Here is an 8111-nt window from a genome sequence, read left to right as displayed (position 1 = left end):
AACTGTCAGTCTCACGTGAGACAACCTGATTACCCCCAGTGCTTAGAACAGTGCTCTGCACATAGTAAGTGCTTAACAAAACAAGTACCAACATTATTATAATGGTCTTGGGCCTCAAGCTCTAGGATACTCCGCCCCCCTGGTTAGGTGGCACTTTAGAAGTTTGTTGCTGTGTGAAGGAAGGGTGGGAGAGTTGTAGTGTGTTGTATAGAAAATTGGTCTAGAGGTTGGAGGACCCAAGTTCCAGTCAGACCTCTACCACCATTTTTTTTGTATAACCTTGGGTTAGCCACTTAACCTCTCTATGTCTCAGTTTTCTCATCTGTAAAATGAGGATGGTACCATTTGCTTTTCCCTAACTCACAGGGATGTTTTGAGGGCAAAATGAGAAAAAGTAATGTGGCGGTATTTGGGGGAATGAAGTGCTATATAATAGAGAAGCAGCATGGCTCAGTGGAAAGAGCACGGGCTTTGGAGTCAGAGGTCATGGGTTCGAATCCCAGCTCTGCCACGTGTCAGCTGTGTGACTGTGGGCAAGTCACTTCACTTCTCTGGGCCTCAGTTACCTCATCTGTAAAATGGGGATTAAGACTGTGAGCCCCACGTGGGACAACCTGATTCCCCTGTGTCTACCCCAGCGCTTAGAACAGTGCTCTGCACATAGTAAGCGCTTAACAAATACCAACATTATTATCAAGATATTATTATTAGTAGTAGTAGTAATAATCACCCTCTCAGGATTGCCCCTGGAGAGTTTCCAGTCCTCTACCAGTCTCGGCTATGGGAGGGAAAGTCAAGCAGAGGCCTACCCATTCCATTCCTAGCTTGACCAGTGGCTAGTGAGTGGAAATTGATCTACTACAAGTCAAAACTCACCCGTACTGGCCAGCAGTGGCATGGGAGAGAGTCGAGAGTGGAGACTCAAGTTTATTGCATGGAAGAAGACGATGGTAAACCAGGTCTGTATTTTTACAAGAAAACTCTATGGATCCACTACCAGAACGATTGCAGATAGAGGTGGGACATTCTGGGAGAGATGCGCCCATGGAGCCATTATGGGTTGGAAGTGACTTGATAGCGTAAGACAAGACTAGTAGTAGTAGAATTGAGACATGACCAGCCACCCTCCCTCCTGCAGTAATTCTCACTAGGAGCGGGAGGATCCCATAAGTTACAGGGAAATGAAGGAACTCCCTTTGTGAACACTGGATCGTCAGCTGGACCTAGGAGAAAGAGTAGGATTTTCACTCTTTCAACCACTTTTCCAACTCACCAAGGCACTAGAGTTAGCTACTCTGGGGTCCCATACTGCCCTAGGATTGCTCCTGGATCTCGCTATAGTTGATTATGCCTTCACTGTGTGGTACCTAAAGTCCCATTGCAATAAACCTCCCTAAAACTGCTGGGGTTTTTTTAAATTTTGCTTTCAGTAAATCATTGGCTAGTGCTCTGCCTAGGTAGCAGAATTCAGTGATGGCATTAGATCTTGGGTTGCCAAGGGGGGAAAACATATTTGGCTGAACAGAGGACTTCTAGGTTGAAGGATAATATATCATTTTGCTGTTCTTAAAGCTCATTATCAATCAGGCCATAGTACTGTGCCAACTTTGAAGTGATCATAATTATCTGCATGTCTTATGTGTCTCCCCCAAGAGAACAGTCATTAGCATATAGAAGTTCCTGGATGACTGCCTTAAAGACTTCTGATGATGCTTATAATAAGGCTGTTGAGTTGGAAGCATTTTCCGGTGAATTAAAGCATATTCTGAATCCAGTTTCCAAGTCCCTTGCTGAATCTTCAAGCATGATGGTAGAGGTTGGGTTGAATAAATATTGGACCTACTTTATGCTTGCCTTATTGTGATAGTTTTTGAGAAAGTGTCCAACAGGACACCTTCACCTCTGTTTTGACCAACCGTCCACTTATGGAGTAGCCCATCAAGCGATCAGTAGCATTTACTGATCGCAGAGCACAAGGGAGAATATGGAAGTAGAAACAATTCCTGCCCTAAAGGAATTTACAATATAGAGGGGGAGGCAGACACTTAAATAAATTGCAAGTAGAGGGAAGCAACAGATTTTAAAGATATGTACATAAGTGCTATGAATCCATCGATCGTATTTATCGAGCACTTACTATGTGCAGAGCACTGTACTAAGCACTTGGGAGAGTACCATACAGTAGAATTAGCAGAGACATTCACTGCCCATAATAGGTTTACAGTCTGGGGGGAGATGTACATTAATAAGTATGAATAAGAAATTTATAATATATAATTTAAAGATATGCACATAAGTGCCATAGAGTTGGAATGGGCTGAATATCGAATACCCAGAGGTCACAGATTGAAGTGCATAGATGATGCAGAAGGGATAGAGAGCTGGGGAAAGGAGGGCTTAATTGAGAAAGGCCTCTTGGAGAAGATGTGACCTTAGTAATGCTTTGAAAGTGGGGAGACTGGTGGTCTGGCATATATGGAGTGGGAGGGAGTTCCAGGCTATGGGGAGGATGTGAGAAAGGGGTTGGCAGGGAGATAGATGAGATTTGGGCACAGTGAGTAAGCTGGTGGTAGAAGAGTGGAGTGTGTGGGCTGAACTGTGTAGTTGGAGATTGATGAGGTAGGATGGAGCAAGCTGATTGCTTTAAAGCCAATGGTAAGGAGTTTCTATTTGATGTAGAGGTGGATGGGCAGCCATTGGAGGTTATTGAGGAGGGGGAAGATATGAACTGAACTTTTTTTGTTGATAAATGATTTGTGCAGCAGACTCAAATTTGGATTGGAGTTGGAAGAGACAGGAGGCCGGGAAGTCACCTTGAGTAGTCGAGGTGAGAAAGGATAAGAAATTGGATCAGGATGGTAGCAGTTTGGATGGAGAGGAAAAGGCAGATTTTAGCAATGTTGTGAAGATAGAACTGACAGGATTTGGTGACAGATCGAATATGTGGGTGGAATGAGTGAGATGAGTCGAAGACAACACCAAGATGACAGGCTGGTGAGGTAGGGAAGATAGTGGTGTTGTCTACAGTGATGGGAAAGACGGGGAGGACAGGATTTGCTTGGGAACATGAGTTCAATTATGGGCATGTTTAATTTGAGGTGTTGGCAGGACATCCCAGTAGGTAAGTCTTGAAGGCAGGAGGAAATGTGAGATTGCAGGGAAAGGGAGAGACCCTGAATCATTTGCATAGGGATGGTAAATGAAGCCTTGGGATCAAATGAGTTCTCCAAGGGAGTGGGTGTAGAGGGAGAATAGAAGGTGACCCAGAACTGAACCTTGAGGGACACTGTCAGGGGGTGGGAGACAGAGGAGGCACCACCTAAGAGATTGAGAATGAGTGGTCAGAGAGGTAAGTGGAGAACCAAGAGAGGTGACAGTCAGTAAATACAAGATCAGATAAAATATCAAGAAGAAGGGGGGTGGTCTACAGTGTCAAAGGCAGCTCCGAGATCTAGGAAGGAGGATTAGGATGGCATTGAGACCATCAGATTGGTTGAGAAGAAGGTCACTGGTTACCTTAGAGAGGGCTGTTTCTTTGGCATGAAGGGAGCCGAAGCCAAATTGGAGGGGATCAAGGAGAGAATTGGAGAATAGGAAGTGGAGACAGCATGTGCCAACAACTCTCTCAACAAGATTGAAGAGAAATGGAAGGAGAGAGATGGGAAGATAACTGGAGGGAGCCTTCGCGTCGAAGGAGGGTTTTTTAGGATAAGGGATGCATAAGCATGTTTGAAAGCAATGGGGAAAAACCCATTAGAAAGTGAACAGTTGAAGATTGCGGTCAAAGAGGGGAGAAGGGAGCAGGCGAGTGTTCTCAAAAAGTATGAGGGAATGGGGTCAGAAATACAGGTGGAGGTAGTAGATATAGAGAGAGGAGGTGAGAGATTTCATCTTGAGTTACTGCAGGGAACATAAGGAGAGTCGAAGTGGGTGGAGGAGGAGGCGGGGATTGGAGAATAGCAGGCAGATCACGCCTGATGGTTTCTAGTTGGATGAAGTATGTAGCCAAGTCATTAGGGGAAAGAGATGATGGGGGCGGAGGGGTCAGAAGGTTTGAGAAGAGAGTTAAATGTCTGGAACAGCTGGCGGGGACAGTGGGCATTGGAGTGGATTAAGAAGGAGAAGTATTGTCAGGCAGTGGAGAGGGCCGAGTTGAAGCAGATGAGTGAATTTAAGGTGGACAAGGTCAGAGAGATGTCTGGATTTCCTCCAACAGCTCTCTGCAGCTCAGTAACAGGAGCGGAGGAAGAGGACTGTGGAGGTGATCCAGGGTTGTGGGTTGGTGGACCAGACTGGTGGAGGGGCAGGGAGGAAAGGGAATTAAATCAGTGGAAAGGGAGGTGTTGAGTGTGTCAGTTTGAGCATCAGGAGAAGGTTATTTGGGTATGGAGACCAAATAGGGTAGGATAGCTGTAGAATAGTGGAATATTGTACTTTTCCAAGCACTTAGAACAGTGTTCTGCGCAGAGTAAGTGCTTAGAGAAGCAGCGGGCCTCAGTGGAAAGAGCCCGGGCTTGGGAATCAGAGGTCATGGGTTTAAATCCTGGCTCTGCCACTTGTCAGCAGTGTGACTGTGGGCGAGTCACTTCACTTCTCTGTGCCTCAGTTACCTCATCTGTCAAATGGGGATTAACTGTGAGCCTCACGTGGGACAACCTGATTACCCTGTATCTGCCCCAGCGCTTAGAACAGTGCTCTGCACATAGTAAGCGCTTAACAAATACCAACATTATCATTATTATTAATACATATGACTGAATGAATGAAGAGAAATGAGATCACTGTGGGGAAGAGGTGTGGGGAAGGACAGATTTGCTGGGCTTGAGTGTATGGGAAAGAGAGCAGGTGAAGAGGTCAGCTAGAGAAATTTCAGAACTGGTGAGGGTATAGATTGAACAGTTGCTGAAGATATAAATCAAGTATGTGCTCAAGTTGGTGAGTGTATAAGGTGGGTGGAGCAGGAGGTCATTATAGTAAATGAGTGAGAGGAGGTGGATAGTGGAAGGGTCACTGGGGCCATCCACATGGCTATTCATGTCTCTGAGGATCAATGTAGAAATGGACAATGAGAGAAGGAATGTGAGAAAGGGATCAAAAGGTTCATAAAGAGGTGGAGCCTGGGGGGGACGATAAGTGGCCGTGACGTGTAATTGGAGTGGGTAGGAAAGGTGGATGATATGGGATTCAAAAGAAGGTGCTAAAGTGGCACTGGAGAGAGACCAACTACTTCCCCTTTCCCAGTGAGTTTGGGGAGTGGCAGAAGATGAGGGCCCCTCTAGAGAGAGCATAAGGGGAATCTATTTCATCTAGGGAGAGCCAGGTTTCAGTGATGGAGAGGAGGAGCAGTGTCTGGGTCAGGAACAGGTCAGTAATTAAGAGAAGTTTATCTTTGATGGAATGGGTGTTCCACAGGCCGCACTTGGTTGAAGCTGTGGAGAGGGTTCTGCAGAGAGGGGAAGAAGATGGAAGGAGGGATGGGGAAGGGTTGAAGAGGTGAGATGGGGAGGACCAGTGCAGGGTCGGGGGTGACGGCTGGCAGTGGGAGAAGATGAAAGGGATGGAGATGAGTGGAGGCAGAACAATGGGTAGGGAGAGGTTGGATGGAAGTGCACTGAGGAGGACCGGCCTGTGGGGAGGGAAATGAGGAAGGTGACTGGGAGTGGGGGAAAGGGGAGGGGTGATCAGAGGGAGGAGATTGAAGGCACATTGTGGGGCTAGGCCATGAGGAAAAAAAATCAGGAGCTGCAGCAGCTAATCCGTAGACCCAGTGGCAAGTTCCTGGAGAGGCAGCGTGGCTTAGTGGCAAGAGCCTGGGCTTGGGAGCCAAAGGTCATGGATTCTAATCCCAATTCTGCCACTTGTCAGCTTTGTGACTTTGAGCCAGTCACTTAACTTCTCTGGGCCTCAGTTCCCTCATCTGTAAAATGGGGATGAAGTCTGTGAGCCCTATTTGGGAAACCCAGCTTACCTCGTATCTACCCCTTCATAGCGCTTAGAATAGTGCACGTAGTAAGAGGTTAACAAATGCCATGTTATTATTATCATTATTAGTAGGGGGCAACTCGGTAGCTCCCAGCTGGGAGCAATCCCCAAGTTCTGAGCTGCGACCGGAAAGTCATTAAAACATCTGTCCGGAGACAATGGGCGAGAGGCGCTATCAAATTCTTGCTACTTGGGGAGGAGGAGTGCGTTCCTGTTTAGATGACACAGAACTGCTGAAGTGACAGTAGGGGGGACAAGGCGATGGGGAAGATGAGAGATTAATCAGAGTGACCTAAAGGTTTAGTGGACACAGGGCAGGCAAGCATGCTTAACTGTTGCCAGATCTTAAGATATGCTGATGATGTCCAGTCAATCCATTATATTTATTCAGTGGTTCCTGTGTGCAGAGCATTGTACTAAGCACTCGGGAGAGTACAGTATAACAGAGTTAGGGGATATGTATTCTGATCGCAACGAGTTTACAGTCTAGAAGGGTTAAAGATCTTAATATAAACTGAATAAATTACGGATATGTACATAAGTACTGTGGGACAGAGGGAGGGGTGAATAAAGAGTGTAATTCCAAATGCAAGAGCGATGTAGAAGGGAATGGGAGAAGAAATGAGGTTTAGTTGGGAAAGATCTCTTGAAGATGTGCTTTTAATAAGGCTCTTTGAAAGTCTATGAAAACAGAACAGAGGGCTTGGAACTTTTCCTCTGTAGTACCGCACAGACCCTATTTGTTGGACTGAACTTTGATCTAAATGATAATTATGGTATTTTTTAAGGGTACTACTTGTTAGGTAGTACTCTAACATTTCCATTTTAGGAAAGACCATGGGTAGTGGATAGGAATTTAGTTAATTTTCAGTCAGACAATCGCATTTATTGAGTGCTTACTGTATGCAGAGTGCTGTATGAAGCACTTGGAAGAGTACAGTATAAACGGAGTTGGTAGACATGTTCCCTGTCCACAAAGAGCTCGCATTCTAAAGGGGGAGACAGACATTAGAATACATAAATTCCGGATGTATGGGCTGTGGAACTGAGGAAGGGTATCTCATATATTTATCGGTGTGATCGAAGGGTGCAAATCCATGTTCAAGGGCTATGCAAAAGGGAGTAGGAGAGTCTAATTCACTGTATGAGGCAAGGCAGACAATCAACAAAAACCAATATGTGTATATTTGGATATATGTTTGCATACACAAACCCAAAGGTAGTCCATTTAAAGAAATTGAGACATGGATTGTTTGGGTGGGTGGGAGAATAAGTCAGATTAATCAAGAAAAGCTTCCTGGAGGAGGTCATCCTTAATGGAGGGAATGGATGAGGTAGAGCAAACTGAAACAGAGGCCATTCCATCCACTCAGGACTAAATGGGCAAAGCCTTGGGGTTGGGATACAGAAGCAAATTTAGCTGGAGTAGAAATGGCACAGATACTCCTGAAAAATGAAATCACTTAGCACTGCAGACAGGTGTCATCAACTGATGATTTTGGTGAATAACTCCATCCCTCAACTTGAATAGCCAACTGAGCCAAATAGGAGCAGAGAAGTGATTTTGGTTTTTGGGCCTGAGGAATTAGAGTTGATGAAGGCCTTGTCAACGAGGATCCTTGCCAAACCTCTCCATTCTACATCTTCAGTGAACTAGTGACCCTCCATCTCTCAGAGCCCTTGAATGGGCTCTGGGAGTTGGGATCAGAAACTCTTCATGAACAGCCTCTTTTCATTCTTCTTTTAAAAATGGTATTTTAGTATTTATTTTAGCGACTCCATGGATACATCGTCCCAGAATGCCCCACCTCCACCTGCAATTGTTCTGCTATTATCATTCAATCATTGGTATATATTAAGTGATTACTGTATGCAGAACAATTTACTAATTGCTTGAGAGAGTACTCACAGCAAGTTGGTATAAACATCCCCCACCTACAACTGAGAAGCAGTGTGGCTCAGTGGAAAGAGCATGGGCTTGGGGGTCAGAGGTCATGGGTTCTAATCCCGCTCTGCTGCTTGTCAGCTGTGTGATTTTGGGGCAAGTCACTTCGCTTCTCTGTGCCTCAGTTATCTCATCTGTAAAATGAGGATTAAGACTGTGAGCCCCACATGGGACAATCTGATCA

At 45.5% G+C, this 8111-nt stretch overlaps 1 non-coding gene across 1 annotated transcript; it reads left to right on the top strand.

Moving 5' to 3' along the window:
* The first annotated feature begins 728 nt into the window (after window positions 1-728).
* On the top strand, window positions 729-866 carry LOC114816949. The gene has a single exon (XR_003764768.1). It is a non-coding gene; the product is annotated as a small nucleolar RNA SNORA7 (small nucleolar RNA).
* The last annotated feature ends 7245 nt before the right edge of the window (window positions 867-8111 follow it).

Source organism: Ornithorhynchus anatinus, chromosome 1 (genome assembly GCF_004115215.2).
Source record: "Ornithorhynchus anatinus isolate Pmale09 chromosome 1, mOrnAna1.pri.v4, whole genome shotgun sequence".
Classification (NCBI taxonomy): domain Eukaryota; kingdom Metazoa; phylum Chordata; class Mammalia; order Monotremata; family Ornithorhynchidae; genus Ornithorhynchus; species Ornithorhynchus anatinus.
The sequence above is the reverse complement of the archived record's forward strand: the minus strand, read 5'-3'. Positions and strand labels throughout refer to the sequence as shown.